Below are 23487 nucleotides of genomic sequence, written 5' to 3' on the forward strand. Positions count from 1 at the left end.
TGTCGTCAAATTTTGCCAGGTCTCTTTCAAGTGAGAAGAAAATAAGCAGTATTGTGTAATTTTTTTGTTCCTGGTTAGAAACAGGATACTTCATCATGCTGATTAATAGTTTCCTAAATTATGAATGCTGCTGTGAAAAACTGTGAGCAAACAATGTGTGCATTCAGTTTTAAATCCCAACTGCAGTGCTTTGAGATGTCTGATTTTTTTTTGCTTCTATCTGAATTCCTTGGCATTGACCTTTCTTTTTAATTCAAACTGCCAAGTGCTTAAGATACCCCCTTATATGCTTCAGACACTTTTGTTCTGGAGAACTGAATATTTGGTAGAGTGTACAGCGAGTGAAAAATGAGCTGCTTGTGCCCTTGTGCAGCACAGTGAGGTTTGTCTTTTGGGGGGCGGGAGGAGACGTCTGCAAAACTGTTGTTTTCCAGGGATGACTAATTGTTCATTTTCACACTTTGAAAAGATGCTTGTTGACTCAAAGGAGATGCACCATGCAAATAAACATGCTGACAGACTCACAATATTTTTTCCAACTTTCACACTAGGCATGGCAGTGTGGAGTAAATGGAAGAGCAGCAGAAGAGCACCTTGGGAAGCCTCCATGCTCAGCACTGCTGCTGTCAGTTTGAACTTGGGCACAGGCTCGAGGAGTTTGTGTTGTACTGCAATGTGCCAGAGGTGCTTAAACAGCCTTAACCAGCTTGAATGTAAACCACACTGCATCTTACACCAGCACTGATGTATTTTTCCCTTGAGCTTTCTGTCTGATAGGAATCATTCTTCACATTTCAGCTCATATCTGACTTTGTCTTCCACTCCTTCTTATTAAAGGGAAAAGGATCACTAGCTCTGCTTTTTTTCCCCCCCATTTTCCTGACCACTGCATGGAAGTGACACAGAGCAGAGCTTTATCTTCCATGGAATAACAGTGTTTATAAACAAAGTAATGCTGTGGTTCTGCAACCTACATCACTGGTGCTTGAAATTTCCAGCTCGCATTTGAATCATTCCAGTTTAATCATCAGAAGGGTTTTATAAAAACACCAGCAGAAGCCAGGAGCCCTTATGTTCGTTTCTGTAAGTGAGTACATCTCAACCTTTAAGTAAGGACAGGAGCTTAGAATTCATTTAACATTGATTTAGATATTTCAAGGTAACAAACAAAACGAGATGAAAAGATCCTTGACTAAAACTACATTAAAAAGCTAAGCCATAAACAAGCCACAAAAGAGTTTACCCCAAAATAGGAATTACCACATCCAACTACTATTTTAATGGGAAAAAAACCCCCAGCCCAAGCCTCTTTACAAATAAAACATACAAATTTAACACCACTTTAAATTCAGGAATCATTATTCTAACTTCTCAGAAGTCAATCTCACAGTATTAATCTTAATATGTGACAAAGGATCATTTATGTAGTAAAATAAACCTAGCATTTAAATGCCAATAGTATAAATATTCATTGCTGGCAGAGAATAGGAGTTTGGCACTCATCTGTCCCTTAGCAATACATTTTTATTACTCAGAACATTCCTCTGGGCCATAGGAGACTAAATTAAATTCATTATAAACTTTATTGGGAAGGATTTTGAATATGTGCAGATGTCTGGTAGAGAGGGCTTCCTTCTCCACCCTTCCCCTTATTCTTCTACTGAATAGATTTTTGCCTTTTTCTTCTGCAGCTGAGCACTTAAATCTGTCTCCTTTGATAACCCAGTGTTTTTCCTCTATCCTGGCCACTGCCAGCAGTTCCAAAAAGCCTGAAATTGTCAACAAGATCATAATTGCCACCAGACAGTGCCAAGAACAGCTTTTCTTTGGCTGCCACAGCCCCTTAGCTGAGGCTGTTGGTGACCTCAGGTACACAATCCTTTGCCTGTGCACTTAACCCTGACCATCCTCATGGGTCAAGGTCTGCCAGACTGCTGCTGCTGCTCTGTTCCAGTCAGCCCAAAGGGTTAGACCTCAAACTTTGCCTCTCTGTGATTAAATTAATGACACAAAGGCAGGCTCTCAGCATCTGCTTGTAAAATGACATTTAAGTGGCAATTGTCAGTGGAATATGAGCATATGGTTACTGAGCTGTGAGTCAAGTGCAGGCAGAAATGCAGTTGGTCCAGAGGAAGAGCTTTTTTTAGCTTTTGTGTACTTGGCCTGACTATACTCAAAGGCACAACATGACACTAATGCTTAGTCACAAAGTCCTCAAGCAGTGCATCAGAGGTGTGAAGAAGTCCCAACAGAGGAAAACATCACCACCCTCAATTATTAAGTTTACCATCATAAAGCAATGCTAATCATAAGGAAAGCACTTGGTTCCTATTGGATTCTGCTACAAATGGCTTTGAAAACATGAGCAAAGATACCTTGCCACTAACCAGGGTCTCAGTGGTCTCAATATCAGCCACTACTAACTCAGGAGAAGTAAAAAAAAAAAAAAAAAGCAAAGACTGAAGTACTAATTAAGAACGTTACTTTCAGGAGGTGGGGTTTGGCCTGTATTTGTGTTATATTTGTTGTTGTAACAAGGACAAAAATCTTGCTTTTTGCTAGAAATAAGGACATAAGGCACTAGTTTATTTTCTTTCTAGCTTCCAAGAAGAGTCAAGGCATGAAATGCAGTCTTCAATCACTAAGATGACCTTCCCAACTGCAGATCAATGCAGCACCATCTTCCAGCATCTGCAGCTGCTCCATGCCTCTGCTGCTGCAGCTCCCTGCATGTGAGGAGTCAGCTGCCATATGCTTGCTGTCTCCTGACAATTGTCATTGAAATGTCAGTTTACAAACAGCTGTTACTTTCATTGCTGCAAGTCTGGCTTCTTCTAATGCAGCAAAGAAACCAGGCAGGCTGATGCCCGAATGGCTGCTGGCCCTCGGCACTGCAGGCTGCTCTGCCTCAGCACGGAAAACTGAGGGACGCTGGAGCACCAGCTCAAGGAGGGGACTGTCTTCCATGCCCTCCAGTCTCAAGGTTCTCCTACTGGTTCTGCTTCTGACAGGTGAGAGTTTGGATCAGTTTCTCTGGTCCTCAAGCAGCTGGGCAGAATTTCAGATCCAAGCCTGCAGCTTTTAACAGCTCCTGGTGAGTATCTGGTGTCCAAAAAGTGACTCGACCTCCTCTCTATCTCTGACCAACAGTAACGAGCTGTTGATGAGCAGAAGGGTGTGCAGAGGGTGGGAGGCAGGAACACACCTTTTACTTCTGCTCCCAGTCTCATCATTGCCTCCCCCATCATCTCCCTTGGGTTTAAGTTCAGGAGGTTTAAAAGCAGGATCCACAGAGGAACTGCAGTGTCTCTTCAAGGCTTCTGTGGAAATTGCAATGTTTCTGCCAGAGCTGGTATCTCCACTTAAAAGGGTCTGTATAGCACAAATCATGTGCTAAAAGGCCTTTGTATATCCTAAATTAATCTTGTGATATTCAGTGCTGTCATGCCTGCATCCTTTTTGTGCAGCCTGTCATCATCTCTCTAGGAAACCTCTGCCTTGTTCTCTAAGATCCAGAGTAAGGAAAAAAAAGGCAATGGGACAGATCTGAGCGATAGTCCTCCAGACACAGAGAAGTGGCCACACTCTGCTTGCCCACACACGAGCGTAGAAGGCCCAAGAAGGCTGCTGGGTTCTCTATGGCACCAGAGTGCCCACAAATCCAACTCCAGCTGGCCCACAGACGCAGTGCCATACGTCACACAGGCGTGAGATCAGCCTACCACAGGGTTCCTACCCGTGTGCCCCTGTCCAACACTTGCAGCATCCTTTTGTAGGCAGTGATTCACAGCTGGGTCTCAGATCAAGGTCTCATCCCTCATGTCCCACGCTCTGTGCCCCCGTTCATGTGGGCAGTGACACAGATCTTGGTTACAGAGTCACTGCAGGGAGCACCACCATGTCTATAAAACAGAAGGGGTGGTTTCACTGCCCTTATGAGTGTACTCATGACCATTAATCTCCCATTTCCCAAAACCCCTTCTCTGAATCGGTATTCAGTGCACAACGTCACAACCATCAGTAAGGGTTTTGCTTGAATGAGGGCTGCACTGTGCTCCACGGGCAGGATAAACTTCTGATGAAGATTAAAAACAGGAAAAGAATACTAATACAAACTTCTCCCTTGCCCCTCTCAACCACATGCAAGTTTCTTCTGCTGAAGGACAAACATTATAGTAATAATAAGCACATATTGATGTATGTTGAGGCGAATATAAGATGTATTAACCTGAGAGATAAATATTGATATTGCTTTGTCCATGTCAATATTTAGTTCAAAGGACAATAAATTTTGATATTCACTGAAACAAGTCAATACATGCATTGCTACATGCATTCTGTATAAGCTCAAGTTATTCAGCAATTCTCTTCTTTTTACCCTCAATTTTCAGAATCACGGATTTGTCTCTCAAAAATGCTTCTCTGTAGGGGAAGAAGGCAATAAGTAAACTAGCACTACTCAGGCAGGAACTACAGGGAGAAAAAATGAGAAGATATGGCCAGTGTCTATCTCCCAGGGATTTCCCGTTCTGTTTTTCTAACCACCAGGGAGACCCTCAGGCTCCCTTTGGGCTCTGACACTGGATCTGGGCTGACTGTTTTGTGCAGCCTCCTCAGAGAACAGGAGTTTCCTCATGGCTGCACATCAGCAACTCGCTGCCTTTGCTGTGGAGCCCTCTCACTTACAGACCACATACACGGGTGCCACTGGCAAAGCAAAACTGAGGTCAAACCCCTGCCACTGCCTCTGCTGGTACTGCACCGAAACAGGGGCAAAGGAGAGAGGGAGACAACAATTTTGTCACCAGCACAGGCAGCAAAATCTCCAAGTATTCACAGAGAGATGTGGCAAACATCCCACAGCCCTTCTCAGAATGGGTTTGAACTGAACAGAAGCCAGCAACAAACTCGTTATTGTTGTAAATACTGCTGGAAGGATTAAGCGTATGGCCTGGGACAAATGGCTGAAAAACAGCTCCATGTACATCCAATCAACAGCTTCCAGCAAAAAACCAATGGACCAGCAATTCCCACAGCCTTCAGAGGCATTTGGGTCCATCTCATGCTCGTTATGCTCTTTCCAGCTTCAAGGGTGCTGTGCAGAGAGGCCGCGTCCCATTAGCGAGCATGCTTGGGTGACAGGACAGTGCTGTCCCCTGAACCAGTGCAATAAATGAAAGGCATTGAGGAAAAACTAGCTGCCTCTTGGGGCAATAAATGAACCAAACCTGCAAGATTTTAATAACTGTATTGCTGTTCTGTTGCACATAAAGTTGTCTTTCTTCCAACTGAAGCCACCATTAGGAGTCTCACTAAATCCCAAATGCTAAAGTGATGCACGAATTCCTCCCGTAAGTGGCCTTTCTCTGCTCAAAACAGCAAAGTGTTCAATTGTGGGGCAGTGACAACACAGGGAGTTTATTTTTTATTTTATTTAAAGCTTCTGTAGATAACTGGAGCTGTCAGGCATATGAAGAAGAATTTCACACAAATATTTGTCCCATGGCATCAGAAAATCATTTGCTGCTGCTTTTGACACTTCATTTCACAGGTGACTACGTAAATCATCCCTGAGGCCCAGCAGATGCTGCAGAATCCAATATGAACATCTTCTCCTTTGGATTGGACTAACTCCCCCGCCTCAAATACCCTTAAGAGTGCCATGAGATCACTGAGACCAAACTGGCTTCTCAGAGGTTCTGGCCAAGTGTGGTGTCAGTGAGTCAAACCAGGGATACAAAAACATGCCCACAATCCCTCTCGCTGGATAAAACCCCAGCACCACCCGAATGTTTGCTCCATTCAGGTCCTCCCTGCCCTACCACACACATTTCTTCTCTTGACTGGCAACACAGAGCTGCTCTGGGCTGCTTCAGCACAGCAGTACCCCATCAGTGACTCAATGGCAAAGGGTGAGGCCAATTTTGTGTTTCCAGCAACCTGACCTTTAATAGAAACCAGTGCTGAAGGAACAAGCCCAGAAGAACACCTGAGCTTCCTTGCAGAGTGATGATGATAGCTGCTGATAGCTGCACATTCGGTTGAGAAACGTGAACACTGCCCTTAAAGAATATTATGAGAGATTTACATGGAGCTGAAACAACTACAGCAAAATCTTTTCTGACTCTGCAGCATTGAAACATAACAACTTAGGGGGATCCCATCACACACTTCTCCAAAAGCACTGGCAAGCATTTCTCTTCAGAAGAATAAGCTATTTTTGCTTTGTACCATCATCTAACAGCCCACAGCCATTAGTTAGACTGGTACCAGAGGCACCAGAAGTTGCCAGGGGAACACAGATATGCAGAACATAATTAGTGAGGACACAAGTGTTAACAGTTTTACTTCTTAGCAATTTAAAATGTCTGACAATTATCATCAGTTCCTAGCAGGGTCAAGTTTTGCTTCTCAAATATTTTTAAATACTGTCATTCTGCAGTACAAACACTAGTAAAAACCCAGAAACACTTGAAAAAGTTTTGTGACAGGAGTATCGTTACTGAATGTCAGCAGATGTTTTGAGAAGTAGTGATTAAAGTGTTGGTATGCTTTTAAAAACCAGACCTGCTCATAGAGTACCAGAAGGTTTCATGTTAGTTTTAATTCTCTCTGTTGGGTTTGCATGTCAAGGGGTTGGTTGTGGGGGGCTGTGGAGGTGGCTTCTGTGAGAAGCTGCCAGAACGTTCCCCCAAGTCCGGTGGAGCCAATGCCAGCAGCTTCAGGATAGACTCGGCACTGGAGGTTTATCTTGCTCTTCAGCATTAATCTTAAAATATCAAACTCCATCTTAGCACTCCTCATCAGCTGTAATTCAGTCCTAAATGTGCACGACTGTGCACAGAGATGATGATTAATCTACGATAGTGAAACCAGATAATTCAGTGCTGAGGCTGCACCCCCGCGACATGGGGAGACCCTGAGTGTGGGTTTGTCTTTCAGGTCACTCACCAACACCCCACAGCACTTTGCCTGGGACCCCAGCTCTCTGAACAGAGCCAAGGCTGCCCCCAGACATAAAAACCAGCAGAATTCCCTATGCTCCCTTGTCCTCTTGGGTGCTTCGCCTCACAAAGGTGGGTAAACAGTCATGAATGTACAATAAATACCAACTTGGCATTTGAAGTGAGGGCTGGCTGTTTATTCAAGTGCCAATCTCGTGCAGTTTGTCAATAAAAGACAAAATCCAGCATCTGCTTTTGAGCCATTCATTGCCATTCACGAGCACAATTCTCCAGGAAAATATAAGTCCCTTTAAAATCAGGGTACTTGGGCGAAAAGAAAATCAAGAATGTTGTGGAAATATTCATAGACTCAGCATCAGAAGACATACCAGGGTAAAAGAAATATATTTTAAAGTGCTCCTTTTTAGAAATTTTAACATTCCAGCTGTCAGAAAAGACACACTTATTGGAAACTGTTATTTCTGAATTGAGAAAGTATTTTTAAAAATCACTAATATGGACTGAAATGTGTAGAAGGGAAGAGGTTTAGTTTTCATTGATGTTTCTTCCTTGCAAAACAAATTCTTACCATGGTTGCTTTGATTTTCTTTTAGAAAGAGTGAAGACCTGTTTTCCTTCTTCATTGGCGAAACAATGGGAAAAATACATCTTCCATATAAATCTCGTTTAAATTCTGCATTCTAACTAGCAAACACAATCTGGAATTGAGAGGTTTTTTTTGTTTTTACATTACAAAATGAGCCGTTGCAACATTAAACAGCTCATCTATTGCAATTCAGCAGGAGAAATCATTGAACAATCAACTGCAGAATACAAATGCAGAACGACACTGTATTAGCTCGGCAGATACATCAGATACTTGTGAGCTCTGCCAGAAAGACAAGCTTTAACTATATGTTATATGGAACTGATAATCATGGGGGGATCAGCAGAACTCTTCCTAAATGAGAGATGCATTATCAATAAACAAGTCAGATTTTTGTAAAAAAAATCTGCAAGTGAATAATACTTGCTGTATTTTAGCAAGTGAGATGAAAATGGAATTATTGATGCACAAATGGTAGCACGACCATGCTTGCCAGCTGCTTTAAAAAACAAATGCAACTGGAGTTTATGTTCAGCAGCCTAAGTGAGAAGAGAAACCAAAGCAAATTGCCATCAAAATTATGTGTAGTTATCCAAATTCCACCAACCAAAATCTGCAACAGGAAGCAGGAGCCAGGGAATGAAAGAGCAGAAATTCACAAGGCACCTGTGGCACCACGGGCATGAGGCTGACAGCTCAGGGGCTCAGCTCTGAGACTGAAGGCCACTGTTGTCCTCTGTCCCTGAGAACGGGGACCATCATAACCTGGAGGATGGTGAGGAATGAGGTGTTTGGTGTGGCAGATGGGTGTCTTTTGGAAAGGGTGGGGAGAGGAGGAATCTCTGGTTCAGCCATCTCCAGTGGCAATCCCGGCCCTGCAGATGAACAAAGGCTGAATTCCAGTCTGACTCTTTGCATTGTGTCCTGGCTATCATGTCAATGGGGGAAACATAAAGTAAATGCTAAGCAACAAGGCAGCTTTATTTTCTAAATTAGGCCTAACCTTTGATTATTTGGATCAAACCCCTGGGTAGGGCAAAGCTCTTTGAAATCACTCTAAGAAAACTGTCCCAGGCAAACAGCGCTTGTTTGCAGCTTCCCTCCGAGAAGGCTACTCAGGGAGCTGTAGTATTTTGATTAAGTTTCGTCTCTGCTAACACCTGAATCTCCTTTTATTTACATTTTGGAGCTGTCCAGAGAATTGTAGTGAGTGCAAATCTGTCAAAACCTCCTTTCTCAAGCCTTTTCAAGAAATACATATACAAGATAAAGAGTGTTCTTCTCCCTCACCACAGCCTTGGCAGCAGCTGAATTCAAAGTCTCCCGTACCAGGTTAAAAGGCAAATGTGCTCTGCAAATGGCATTCAGGTAAACACTTGGGCATGGATTCACCCAGAACACAGACACCATTTGGTTTGGGAGCCTGCTGTCTGTGCTGTGATATTTACACTTTGCTTCCAGAAGCTGCTGGGGACTCCAAATTGTCTCAGGTGGGCAGCTCAGAGCAAACGTCAGCCAGCCCTTCCTCCTCTTCTCCACAAACACAATCTCAGCCTTGCATCTCAGTTACAGCAAAAGATGTCAGCTCATTTTGGTGTATAAAATTTATTTGAAATAATCTCCCTTATAATGATTTTTACCTTTGGAAAAAACCAGTGAGTGCTCCTTTCCTTATCCAAGCTGTACAGGGTACCTTTTGCTGGCTTTTTAACTCTCTTTGATTTCCTTGAGGTGAATCCACAGCTAACCAAAATATTCCAGGTGGAATTGGAGCATGCAGCTCTTTCTATCTTTTGTAGCACCTTTCCAAGAAACACTGAGAACTATAAGATATTACTGCAGACCTGAGAAAACTAATTAAGCTTGAGCTCCAAGTACCCAACAGCTTGCTCTACCCCTCTCTTGGAGAAAATGAAGGAACCAGTGCTTTTTGGAGGAAACCCTATGAACAAAGAGGAAGAATCAAGACGTAGCAAGGTATTTCATTATTCCATTTTTAATGTATATTCTGGAATCTGGTGATAAAGATGGCGTTTTCTGGAACACAGTGAAGATGCAAAGGATTTTAGCAAGGACTAAATCTACCCTGCTGTAAATTACAAAATAAATTTCTTTCTCCAGCCTCATGCAGCTGGTTCCAGCTGTGGGACACAGGACCACTGTGAAGAGAAAAGACTTTTACAATAACCCTTTCACATATAATAAAAATACGACTGTGAAAGAGAGAAAGAAGATCATCAAATATCAGAATTCACAGGAACTGAGAGGGTGATTATAAGCATTTGGGAACTTTCTTATGCATTTATATAGCACTTTAAGTTCAACTGTTGGTCTTCAGTTTGACCCAGACCATGACAGAAATAGATAATCCCATTGCTTCTGACATTGCTATGTAATTAAGTAGCTGTTCTGCCCCTGTTAACACAGCCATATCCACTGGACTTTCGCTTCTCATCCTCTTTCCAGAATGGTCTCTTCCTTTGAAATTAGTTTTTCTACTCAGACCTATCAACTAGGACATTTTGGGAAGAGATTTTCAAATACCTTCTTTTGAACTTTGTAAGGTTTCTACCTACTAGTGAGTGAAACTCTAACTCCCAAGAGGTAATAGAGCTAATTTTTCTTAAAGTATTCAAGAGATTAAACCAAAAAGTCTAAATCATCTTCCCATATGGCAATAAACTTTGACCAGTAAGTCACACAGCAAAGCACAAGCAGCTCCTTTCTATGACATCAGAGCAAAAATGGACTCTTCTTGAAGTCAGAGAGCCAAGAGCCAGGACTTGGTGCTCCAATGACCCCTGGGCAGCTGTGAGAGGGTGGCAGGATGCCCTTCCAAACCCTGCCTCTCACCTCTGAAGTCAGGGAAAACTCTTTGACAGCTGCACCATTAAACTTTTTAGAGCAAAACAGAGCAGGAGATCTGCTTTGGGGCACAGATGGGATCCCCCATCTCTTTACTAAGGTAGCTGGAACACAAAAGGGCCTCTAATTTACCCCAAGCACCAAGTAAACAATGTCACCTGATTTGCTACAAGAATATTCCTCCTACAGCATCTCCCTAAATCCAGAGACAGCATCTTCAAAACCCAGGCACTTCTTTCCTACTGCTTTCCATATACCCAAGTTAATATACTGGACAAAAAATCCTGCAGAGATGGAAACTAATTCCAGGTAGGTAAAAGCAATCATGTACCCTGGTAAACAACAAGAAACAACACAGAGGAAAACCATATTTTAAAAGGCTGGTGCGTAACACTGGGATTGCACTTGCTCTGCTGCCCTGAGCCACCTCATTACCTCAGTGATTGCAGAAATCCTGCTACACTCACTTGGAACTTCACAACAGGATCAGGTGCTGCAGGCAGCTGAAAACCTGTTTAATTAGTAGCTGATCACAAAAACCAAAATGTACTTACTTGCCTCTCCAAATAATAAGAAAATTATTTCAGTTCTTATTGCTGTATCCACGTCTCCACATTAAGCTGTATTATTTTTAAAACTGTGTTTGCAGTCAATCATATTACCCTGTCCTATAGGAGTTTTTTGCTAAGTACTTAAAAAAACACCCAATGCACACAGTGTGGAAAAGCATCTCAGCATAGTATGAAGACCTGTGCTTAATTTTACATTCTTTATTTGGCAAAAATAGTAGTTGTTCTGCACTGAAATTCATATTTGTAATAAAATCCACACTCAGCTGCTCATATACTAAAGAAACAATTCATAGCTGAATAATGTACCAATTCAAAAGCAATCTCTCTAAGCTACAGGAAACCTCTTGAGTTGCTGGTCTAAACAAAATGAAGCCTCAACAAAATGAACCATTTTGAAACTAAATGAAAATTTAGCAAATTGATCTGAACGAGAAAATCATACGTACAATGCAATTTCTTGAGCCACACTAGAAAGGCCTGCTAGAAATCATGTTTGGAAAAAAAAAAACCACACCAATAAATCAAAAGATGGTGTTACTGTTTATTCGTTTGTTTGCTGGTTGGTTTTTTTTTTTTTTTTAGGATATTTCTTTTTATAATGGGACAGTGGTTTTATAGCTTTGTGTTTAAATAGCAACTGGCTAGTGCTGAAAGAAAAAAAACACTGGATGGTGTCTCAAGAGGGATGTTCTCTCTTCCAGCTTTAATTTTTAGCTGCCTTTTGGTGCACCTGGCTCCTCAAAAACCTCTCAGCATCAGAGTTACTCTGAGATCAGCACACCAGGAGCCAGCCCTGGCTGAAAAGAAAGGGAGAATTTGGTTTGTGCACTGCCATGAGCTACTGGAGCAAAATGATTGCAGACCAAAGTTATGAGGTTGCTGGAGCAATTTAGGCTGGCAAGATGAAGAGCAGAGGGAGGGACATGATGCAAATGCTGGATGTGCAGCCATCCAGCAGTGCAGCAGGAGCATAAAGGGTAATGGAGGAAGGGAAGAGGGGATGGTAAGAGAGGAGGGTTGAAGGCAGTGATTGTATCAAGAATCTCTTATTTTTTCGAAGCAGCATGCCGCAAGAAAATGTTATTCCCACTGATCCAGTAAATGAGTCTGTTTTTCATGGAGGTGGCTGAAGGAAATAAGGGGTGGGTAGAGCAGAAGGTGTAGTCATGCAAAAGCACAATTTGCAGTTGGAAGCGGGTTTTGAGCAAGAGTCAAATGAGAACACCTTTAGGGAAGACACACAGCTCAACCTCATCTAGGACTACTGGGACATAAAAGGGCAGTTATGCAATTACCAAGGACAAAAGGCCTCTTTTAATTAAAAAATAAATAAGTATGGTCAGCAGGCTCAAAGCTGGGTTAAGAGGTGTCAGTGCTGGTGTTTGTGCCAGCAGCAGGCAGGGATTCTTTCCCAGATTGAGACACATACTGGGTTGGGCTTTAAAAAAAGCTCCTTCCCAATCTGGTCCCAGGGACAAAATTAAAAGTCTGTTGTAACAAGATGAGCAGCAGTGTTAGACATGTGGGACTCAAAAGAACATTTTACCCATCTGAAGCACTAAGAGAAAAGATCTGCACTGTACATTTGTACAGAACAAGGTTTGTTTTTTTTTTAATTAAGTGGTATTGAAATATGCAAACTGTGCTCTGCTCACTCACTCTGCTTGAATTAGTGATTTACAATGACAGCTCACCTCTAGTTCCACACCTGGAAACAGGAGATAAATCAAGGGATAAGCTGCCAACAATGGTCTCAATATGGAGAGCACTTTACCCGAGAGCTCCTTGGAGCTTGCTGAGCTGGCACTGCATTCCAGCAGATCCGGCAAGATTATCCATTGATGACAGGAGCTGCAGGCGGGTACAACACCATAACAAACTCACTGGTGCACACTCTGCCTCCAAGCTTTAAAGCGAGAAGGAGCAAAAAAAGCTGCTGCCTTCAGGAGGTGTCTCAGGAAGAAAAGAACTCAGAGAAGTTCCCTGGGATGAGGAGGAGCTGCTGACACTGTGGGGACTATTCCCAAAACCAGAGTGATGTGGGGACTGGAGCACACACGGCTCCCATTTGGTACCTCAGCCCTCATGGGCACCCACCTCATGGGAACCCTGCTGCACCCACCCATCCACCCTGCCTGGGAATAGAGACAGGGACTGCTAAATCTCTGCCCAAAGAAAGGACCATTTTCTAATGTCTGCAGTTGTCCATTCAGAGGATCAGCTTCCTGCAGTGCTGGCTAGCAAAGCTCAGCAAGGATGCCCTCTCCTACATCTCCTGGGAGCTTCCTGTCCCCCAGCCAGGACAGGGGTCTGGGCGTCTCTCTCACACACTTACACCATATTAACAACATCCTGGAGAAACGAGGGGGCATCAGAGTTGGGAGAAAACTAAAGCAGAATAAAACACCGAGGCCAGAAAACAAAACACCAGCACAAAGAAACCAGGCTCAGTGCTGAGGATCAACTTCTGTCTCATAGAAACAGTTTCAAGAAAATGCCACCTCTCATTTGTGCCGGGTTTCACTTGCCTCCACCAGCCAACTTGGCATCCCCCCTGACAGAGTACCATTGGTTTCCAGTGCAATGTGTCTGGGAAATCTCATTGTTCCTCAAGAAGCACTTCCTAGCTCGTGAAGTTCTTCAGAGCTGCCATGCTCTGTGGCAATCAAAGTGTCTAAATAAATATGCGAAAGTGTGCTCAAGCCAGAAAGCCTTCCAAGCAACCAAGAGAGTTTTTCCCCCTTTCAGCACGGCTCGGCGTCGGCGTCGTTCACAGTCTGTTTTTGTCAATAGCAGTCAGGCACCAGAGCACAGGCACTGCTCAGGAGGGTGCCACGTCTTACACCCCTGCAGGGTGCCAGTCCCACAGGGTGACATCAGGGACAGGAACGCAGGGTGAGAGCAGCCAGGAAGCACACACACACTCACACATACACATAAACACATGATTCGAGCTGCTCTAGCTCACAGCTAATGAAAAAACCCCTCTCAGCACTGTGTGTAGAAATGCCTGAGAGCTGTAAATAACTTTTTCTGTGTTTAATTCATGTATAATGAAACAGCAGTGAGCAAATGCGGTTCAGTACTCAAAAGAAGAGGCTGTTCAAGCAAATGCATCTTCAAGTCTGCATGGCAGAGCCCTCTTGCTGTGCCACAAGCTAATGGATTCCAGTGGCAAAACATGAGCGTTGCACATTGAACTATTAGGTTTGTTATGCAGCTTTAAAAGCAAAGCAGTTTTTCCCACTTCCAAGCAGGAAGGTCCTATACTCCTCAAGTGAAAATGCAAACTCTAAGCTCACTTTTGATTAGAAAAACAAGACCAGTGGTAACACACAGTGATAGCTGCACCTTTTGGTTGTTCTTTTAAAAGTGGATTTGAAATAGGAACATACCACAGGTGTTAAGAAATTTCCTCAGCATTACAGAGAAAGCGCTGTCCTGTGACAGAGCATCTAATGTCCTCATGGAATCTTTTTTTGTCATCTCTTCTGTCTTCGTGGACAAATTTACCAGCCAGAGCAATGGTAGAGCATTACTTCAGCCCTTTCCCAAGATTAACACATTCAGACTATGCTGACAATCTCCTTTTCAAACTTCTTTTTTTTTAAATAATCAAAATCTTACTGTTTAAAAGAAAGAACCCCAAAAATCCATCGTTTGCAGAAGAATGTATCCATATTTGTTATATGTTAATGCTTTACCACCACAATTAAAAGACTGAAAAACAAACCTGAGTGACAGGTATACTTTTCAAGATCACTGACCTTTTAACTAGGGGGAAAAAATCCCAGCTTTAATTGCACAAAGCTGCATATCATACTTCCCTCTCTTGAGATTTCATTATAGGCCTGAAACCAGAGAATTGCATTGCCAGCTCTTGCCTGCTCTTCCAGCTATTTCTGGTTTTTAATAATTATTCATTAATTGCACACTATGATAAGATCCTCGCTGTTTTGAAACATTTTCCCTCTGGCCCCCGTACTATTAAAGACCCTGATTGCCTGCCAACAGCGTAAAATTAAAAATCAAAGCACTACCTCTGAAAGGTTTAATATGTGCCACATTGAAAGAGTTTCTTCAGCTTACAGCCATGTAATTGCATCACCAGCTAACTGCACAACCTCTCCCAGCGTTTGAAATGCTTTCCTTTGAAACATTCGTTAGCTGAGAGCAGAGGTTTTGTCTAACACCCTGATTTACTCTATGTGCATGCCAGAGCGTTTTTATGTCTCCTGTGTCCTTCCCTGCTTCCTCTCTGCTTTGCCCGGGGCAGGTGGGAGGGAAAGCTGCAGCCACCCGGACACGAGGTATCCTGCTCCCACTGGGGAGAGGAATTAGGGAGGGAAATGAGGAATCAACAGCTCAAGGAGGAGATTAAAACCAAGCTAAACCTCCTCTCTACCCACCTCTTTAAAGCAGGTGGGGTTTTGTTCCTGTTGAATCCCCTCTTGTCCCCGTTACAAGCCCATCTCTCTCTTCCCTGGTGCTGCTCCCAACAAACAGCAGCTTCTGACACCTGCCCTCCTTCCCTGGGCTGCCCAACCTGGCTGGACCCAGCCTGCTCAGCCCACAGTCATGGAAAGAACTTCCATCAGTCCTTTCTTTATGGATCTCCCCTCCAAAAGGAATGAAGCTCCCACATTTTGCCAGTGGCTACATGAAGGAGCAGGCACCCCATGCCACTGGCTGGAATAAACCCAGCAGCTCCAGTGACAGGCAGCAACTCACAACCACGTCCCTTTGCTGATCCACTGAGATCTGAATGCTGTTTCTTCATCTAAAAATTTCATCTCTAAATCTTATTTCTTCATCATAAAGGTCATGTGGATAAGGACAGGTCGCCAGCGACCAGCCTAGTGCACACATCCTTACTACTGAAGAAGCCTGGAGAAATTTTTTCAATTGAGTTGATCAAAGCTGGTTTAGACAAAAAAAAAATGTGGAGATGTAGCTTGCATTGATCGAAGTGAAGTCATGATGTGCCAAAGAGGAATAAAGACGCCCTTCACATAATTTGGCTTCTTTAATGATTTCAATATTAACAGTGCTCTTTCCCAGAAAAAAGCAATTTTCTACCTTCATTTTTTTGGACCTTGCGATTATTACAAGTGCCAAAAACTGTTTAATGCTTATAAAAGCATACCTTAGAAAGACATTATTCCTCTGCAAGCCCTCAGATCAAGAGGTTTTGGTTATTTTTATCTGGTTTTGCACCAATACACACTTCTAATTCAAAATCTTGGTCCTGCCTGCGTTGTAATCTGGTTGTCCTTCCAGTTCATCAGGTTTCACTTTCACAGTACTTCTAAAATCAGGCTCCTGCAGGTTCTGTGGAGCTTCCTTGGAAAGCTGGGTGGGTCTGCCCTGCTTACTCCCTAACCTGTAGGTTGGAATTCTTCTCCATTAATCCCATACTATCATTGCAATTGAAAACACAAACACTGTAGATAACACTAGATACCTTGGTAAGACAAAGTAGCTTTAGGGAGCCAGAAAAGAAGCTGTTTGTTTTCCAAATTGCAATTTAGAGGTTATATAATAAAATGTGCACTTTGTTTCGCAGAGATTTTCTGTATTCCAGGCTGTTCCGTGAAGAGGAGGAAGGCTGCTGGTGCCAAGGCATTTTTAATGATGGTGCCTATGTGTGGGGCAGGACAGGGCATGGGGGGAAGCTTGCAGGGGTAAATGTGGATTTAGTCTCACAATGTCAGGTACTGAGACCTTAAAGATCTAGGGCTGACTCCATCCTAAAGCTTGGGCCTTAGAGTCTCATTTAAAACAAAATTAATCTGTCATGGTACTAATTTTTTTTACTGGAATTGTACAGATTGATGTTTGAGGGAAATTTCTGGAGTAGAAAGTCGAACGCAGACACAAAGTCTGCACTTCCCCCCAGATTTGTAAGAATTTCCATGTAAATTCATGCTCCATAGGGCATGTTCATTTGAAATCCAGAGATCATGAACAGAGATGAGCAGTACCATGTTAAGGATAAAATTATTAAATGTTAAGTCCTTCAATATATAATAAAATAACAAAGTGGATTATAACAAATAAATAAAATAACAACTTCAGGATCAGTCTCTGTTCCCAGAGGGAAGCCTGTGTGTGGTGGTAAAGGACAGGCTCCATGCCAGGGACTGCATTGCACAGGGACATCCCCACTGCATCCTGTCACTGCTCCATGGGTGAAGGGCCATCCCTGCAAGGGTGACAGGGGAGGATCAAGGGCCCTGAGAGCCCACAGAGCTGGCCACCAATTCTGGGAGTGCTCCAGCTTCTGCCCCATCCCCACCTGGCCCTGCATGCCCACTGCAGAGGTCCACGCTGCCCTGGGTGCATGGGACAGTCCCTGCTGCACCAACTCCCCACGTGCAGGCAGGGGGAATTTGCATCTCTTCCCTTCTGAACCCCTCTCTGATGTAGTGTCTCTGCTTTCTGGACCCACCTGGTATTGTTTAGACATGGTTCCTCTCCTGGTTTGGCTCTGCACAAGCAATGCCAGAAGGAACCTGGTGTGTGCCAATCCGCTCTGCACCTCCCCACCTTTTCCTGCACCCCAGTGCGAGCCTGCAGTTGCCCCTCCTCCCCAAATTCCTGTTTGCACCACAATCTCCCTGTGCACAGAGGAACAATGGAGATGACAAAACCCCACACTCCTGAGATGGTGCAGACATAAAATCCATTGTGCATGGACTGTCAGGCACGGAGATATTTTTTTCTGTCTAAAAGGACAGCACGTTGACTTTGATCCTGCCTGTGCAGATGAGAGGCACTGAGGAGAGACAGCTGCCTGTTTCCGAGCCTGGGGCAGCGAGGGGCGAGGCCACAGCAGTGCCCTGAGTGCTCTTCAGGGGAGAAAAGCCCTCATGGAGCTGTGGGAACCCAGGATGACAGACAGGGAGCAGAGCAGGGCCTCTGAGACCAGGAGAGGATGTGCTGCTGTGCAGTGGGATGATTTTAGCCATTACAGCCATGATGCTCAGGCAGCCACTGCACAGCAACCTGCTGCACCAATTTCATGCAGCCACTTCGTGTTGCCACCAATTAGCTCATTAAGGGAAGTGCTGATTAGGAAGGTGACGAACATGATCTACACATGTTGGCTATTCCAGATGTTAAAATGTTCTCCTAAGTAGCATACACAGGGGCTTTTTTTTCCTTTCTCTCTTTTTAATTTTCTTCTCTTCTTTTCTACTTTTTTAAATTTTTTTTTTTTAGTTTTCAAATACGGAAAGATTGGACTGTTCACTTGCTGGGTTTGGTACACACTGAACAGGTAATACACACCTGGAAACACTGCATCTGCCTTGTCCCACAGCTCACGTGTTAAATCCTCTGTCACTTTGCTTAGCAGCAAGGAGCAAAGGCCTGACCCCAGAGTGAGGTATTTGGGCTGAATTATGTTCCCTTACTTCTCCCAGTCCCAGCATCTTATATAAATTAATGGCTGGAATAAAAACCTGAAATGAAAGCAGAGGGGAAAAGCTCAAAATAACACTGAGGTTGCTGTGGGCACTAAATAAGAGATCTGGCCCCCAGCTCACAGCTGATGGATTCTATCATGTCAAAGGCAGCACATCCCTCCAGTATCCTCTCTTACAGGCACCATGCTCATTCCCCTGGTTCTGCATTTGGGATATGATAATCATTAACTCAGGGGCACTGCTGGAGCTGAAGGTGCTAACCTTCTCTCTAAAAAGCAAGCCCCTTGCATTGCACAGGGAAGAAGGCTTTATTCCGAGTTGTAATGTCAGATTTTCTTTACTGCAATCTGGCATCGCTCACACAGACAAGCAGGAGATACAGCAACAAAGCCGAGGAGAGAAAACGGAGTTCCCAGCAGGGTTGGCAGAGCAGGTTAAACTTTAAAAGGCACATTTGTACCTGTAGGACAGGCTTAAAAAGTACCCAGGAATCCTGCACTTCCCACAAGAAGAGTAATTGCTTTCTGGGGCTATTTTAAACTAAAAACATCGTCCTTTCTTACACTCTCCTGCACTGGAGTGCTTTTTTATTTCCCCTTTTCAAAAATCAACAGCAAAAAATCTCCAACTTTCCAGTGGTGTAATGCTGCAAAGGCCTCTCCTGTCCCTCTTAGATAGTAGCATCAGAAAAAGCGCATCTTTTTATTATTATTATTGTTCTTTTTCAAGTCCGCCTAGGAAAGGACAAAGACTTGGGTTCTAAAGCCTGGACTCTGCCATTCACTGCCCTGGATGGACATGCTGGGAGCAGACAGTGCCTTGGGCTGCCCTGCCTGTTTGCATCCCAGCACCAGTGCACAGAGGAGTCTGTCTGATAGCTGCTTATCATTGCATGAGCTGATTACACCCCAAAGTGCTGAGGCTGAAGAGGAGGAGCACTCCCAAGACCTGCTTGTGTCTCTGCCAGCTCTTGCCTCCATGCTTACAGCCCTGCAATATCCAAACCACCAAGGAGAAGGTGTCATGAGGGGACACCCCAGCCAAGCACAAGCTTGGAAAGATCAGATTCCAACACCTGGAATAATCCTGTATTATTTGTCACTGGAGACACCCTGTGACCTGCATTCAATCCAAAAACCAAATAAACTGCTCAGTTTCTCATGCAGAAAGGTGGTGGGGGGTTGTAGTTGCCCTACAAATAATCTCGTTCATAAGCAGGTTAATGTAGTCTAGTTCCAGTGCACATTTCTGGGTTGCAATAATGGCAAGTCCTACCCACAGAGCCTGCAACTGAAGCTAATGGAACGGCTCATCTAATATGTAAAATATCCTTTTTTGCAAAATTATTGCTTAAGATGATGATACAGAGGTACATGAGGAAAGGCTGTGCCGTATTTTTCCTTTACTAGTCACATGGGAACAGTATGCTTAATCACCTGAGCAAAACCTGGACTGCATGCTGCCCAAACAACGATCTGTACAAGCCCTTCTGCTGTACCAAAAAATTCCTTACAACTTTCAAATATAAAACTTCTTCAAAAAATACATTTCTGGCTCATGCAAATATTTCTGTTCAATTCTGTAACCCAAGGAACTGTATTACTCTCTGGTCACATCTCTGATTAATGCCAATGAAATTTCAATGGACCCAGAAAAAATACCAACAGTTGTAACGTCACAGGTAATAGCATTTTTTCTTTTTTTTTTTTAATATGCTTGGAAATTAACTTGAAAGATGTCACTATCTTAGCAGAAACCATCTAATGGGATGTGTACGCTCAGGGAACCAAGCAGCACAGTTATAATTAAAGTTTCATTATCATTTCCATTAGAAAGTAGTTTCCAAGGGATTTGATTCAACAGTAAATTCTGCTCTGTGATAATGCTTTGGATGCAGGGTTCCTGGACATGCCAGAAGCAGCAGGTAATTCCTGATATTCCATGACAGTCACACTGGTGTTATTGGCAGACATGTGGGTGTACGGTGGGGCAGGGAACCCAGCCCATCCCCTTTGCCACCCCAACCCCTGGACAAGTCCTCTCGACAGCAAAGGTCAGCACACACAATGTACACCCTGGTGACACGAATATTCCCACTGCTCCAGAGGGTCCTGGCCCTTGCTTTAACTTGGCAATTACAGAGCACAGAAAGGAAAATTTAAAATATCCCCGATTTCTAAGAGAGGGCTCCCACCCATGTGGTGCACACAAACTGGGCTTGCAGCTATGGCACGAGGAGAGCTGTCCATGCAGGACTGATGAGGAAGATCAGAGCACTTGACTTGGTAAAGTAAGTAGGAAAGCCCCCATGATTTTCATTAAACAAACTCATTCACCCAATGCCAGTAAAAGCATACCCATGTCACTGGGGAATTTGCTGCTGGCTCAGTTAGGGTTGCCTGTGGCCAAGCCCTCTCCTGACAGCTTATAAGTAAAATGATGCTCAGACCAGGAGTGAATTTATTAGGAGGAAGGAGCTGAGGCTTTCCACACCCCTCTCACTCCAGTCCTCCTCACATACTGCAGAGATCCTTGTATTTTGTCACCACACCACAGCCTGAAGGGCATCTTTGAGTTACAGCAATAAAAGACTGTGAGTACAAAGTAACACTGTGATATCAACACAGAACAATGATACATTCAAATGTGAAATATAGAGATATGGAGGGGGAAAAAATTGCCCAGTGCTGGACCAAACACTTTTCAAGTCTACAATCCTGGAGTCACTCAGCTGTGCTGTACATCATCCTGGTGTGCAAAGCCTCAACGGGTGAGCAGAAAGCAGAATTTGCAATGGAGATTGGCATTCCAGATAAAAGATCTGAAAACACACTTTTGAGGGGAGAATTGCTTATTAACTCAAATAAAATTAGCTGAAAGCTTTATCAGATTAAAAAAATAATTGAAAATGTATCAGCATTTAACAGAGACCATGAGCAGGAAAACAACCCCACAGTAAATAGCATGAAAAATTCACAAGTTCAAGCACACTCTGAAGGCCAGAAGTGAAGATTTATCCCATGTGAATAAGAGGAGCCAAGCAGTAATACTGCAATCAGGCAAAGAGAGTGAAAACCTATTTTAGCTTTAAGCAGTTCATGCAAAATTAATATATCACTTATTTATGAGGGGAGAGGTGCCCATTACACAGTATGTGAGCCCTGATGGGTGTCCAGAGCCACTGAGACCACCTTTCACACCAGAATTTAGTTACACTTACAAGGAACCATAAACAAAACTTTTTTATTAAAAGTCAACACACCTTTTTAAACTATTCAACGTGGTTAGTCCTGTGCCCTTCACAAGCATTTACTGTGGGCAGAGCTGTCCCGTGGTGTCCAAAGGCACAGTTTGCTAATGCCACATTGATGTGATTTTAGTGAGTGGGAAACCGGAGCAGAAAATTCTTCTGACACCAGGCACCAGCCAGTGATCCACATGTAGACTTCCTAAAGCCACAGGAAAAGGACACAAGCAAAGCAGCCTAGTAGGTGAAAATTTAACAAAAAACTATCACCTCAGGTTGCAGTTTCACCTTTCATGGTGGAAACGCAGAAATTCACAGCAAGCTGGATTCAAATGGGCCAACAACACACATCCACAAACCCAGAAAGCCCCCAGCACTGCTGAAATATGAACAGGCTGCTTTTCCTGCTGACTTTGGTCATTTCTTTCAGCTCAGCAATTGTGCCAAATGCTTTCCACATCTACACCTGTGGAGCCACTCAGGTGTGTTTTGGAGCGGAGCAGCCTGGCTCATTCCCCCGCTGGCTGTTGGAGAAGCTGCCAATTTGTCTGACTCCTTCAGGATTTCCAGCACAACCCCAAGGTGCAGCTGCACCTCCTTGGTGCCACCACCAGCGTGCACAGGGAGCACATGGAAAACAGAGCTCACACCAGCCAGGGCTATTGATGGTGCCAGGCCGGCAGGTCAGAGGGGGCAGACTCAGTTGAAACATTAGTTTGCTTTCCTTGTCAGTGGAGCACTTTACAATAGATCTTCCTGAATAATTCATTGAATGGGTCTTCATGTGTGCATAGTAGTGTTTGATTTTCCAACTTACTGCACTAATCTATAAATACTGACTATAAACATTCCGAGCTGATAGCTTTATTTTATGTTGCACTGGTATTTTTTTTTTTTTTTCTTTTAAGTGTAGCAAGAGACGGCGCAGATATTTTACTGTCTCTCCCTCCTTGAGAAGCACCAAATGCTCCGGCATTAGCGTTATTAACATCTGCCGGAGCCCCGGCTGCTCCGCTCCCGCAGCTGCTCCCCGGGAGAGGCTGCGGCAGTGAATCAGATAGCGCTAATGAGCGCGTTAATGAACTTCCCGCAGTTGAGCGCCGAGCTCCGAGAGAGGCATTAAAAGCATATCCTGTAGTCTTGAAAAGCGAAATGGTTTGTGGCAGTTGGATTTGTTTGTTTATTTATTTATTTATTCGTTTGTTTATTTATTTATTTATTTGCTCGCCATACATCGCAAAATCCCTGCTCGGGATTCGCTCTGCAAGAGAAACGCACATGACAGAGAAATGCCACGTTGCCATCCAGTCTGAATTTAAAAGTGGAGAATTAAGGCTAATCAGGGAACGTATTCCAGCTGGACTTTTGCCAGCTCCACTCTGCCCTGTAGAGGGCTGCCAAACCCTTACTTGCCTTTCATTACCTATCTTCCTGCTCACTCTTCCCACTATTTTGTCCTCAATAAATTGTTTCTTTCACTTTTATTACTTTAATAATATAGTTTGTTCATACTGGAGAACATATTGTTTCTGTAATTTAATTAAAACTATGTTCCATAAGTAAGTTGCTGCTACTTTCTATAAAAACTTCTCCTACACATCAAAATATTTTAAAATAAAAGTAACAGAGGACCCAGGAGAAAGTTATTTAAAAAACAAAAGTCCTCCAATTGCACCAGGAATTGTTTCCATGGCAGTCTGCAACTGCATATGAGAAATATAAAAAGGAGTCCCTGAGCTACTACTGCTGGGAGCCTCATATGTGTCTTTATAAAAGAGAACATAACAAGAGGTATAAAAAAATTAAGATAGTGTAAATAAAG

General features: G+C 43.5%; 1 protein-coding gene across 1 annotated transcript in view; it reads right to left on the reverse strand.

The window, feature by feature from the left end:
• GPR39 (G protein-coupled receptor 39) overlaps positions 1 to 23487 on the reverse strand; it is a 75673-nt gene that overhangs the window by 2624 nt on the left and 49562 nt on the right. The window lies entirely within an intron of this gene.

Source organism: Corvus cornix, chromosome 7 (genome assembly GCF_000738735.6).
Source record: "Corvus cornix cornix isolate S_Up_H32 chromosome 7, ASM73873v5, whole genome shotgun sequence".
Taxonomy (NCBI): Eukaryota; Metazoa; Chordata; class Aves; order Passeriformes; family Corvidae; genus Corvus; species Corvus cornix.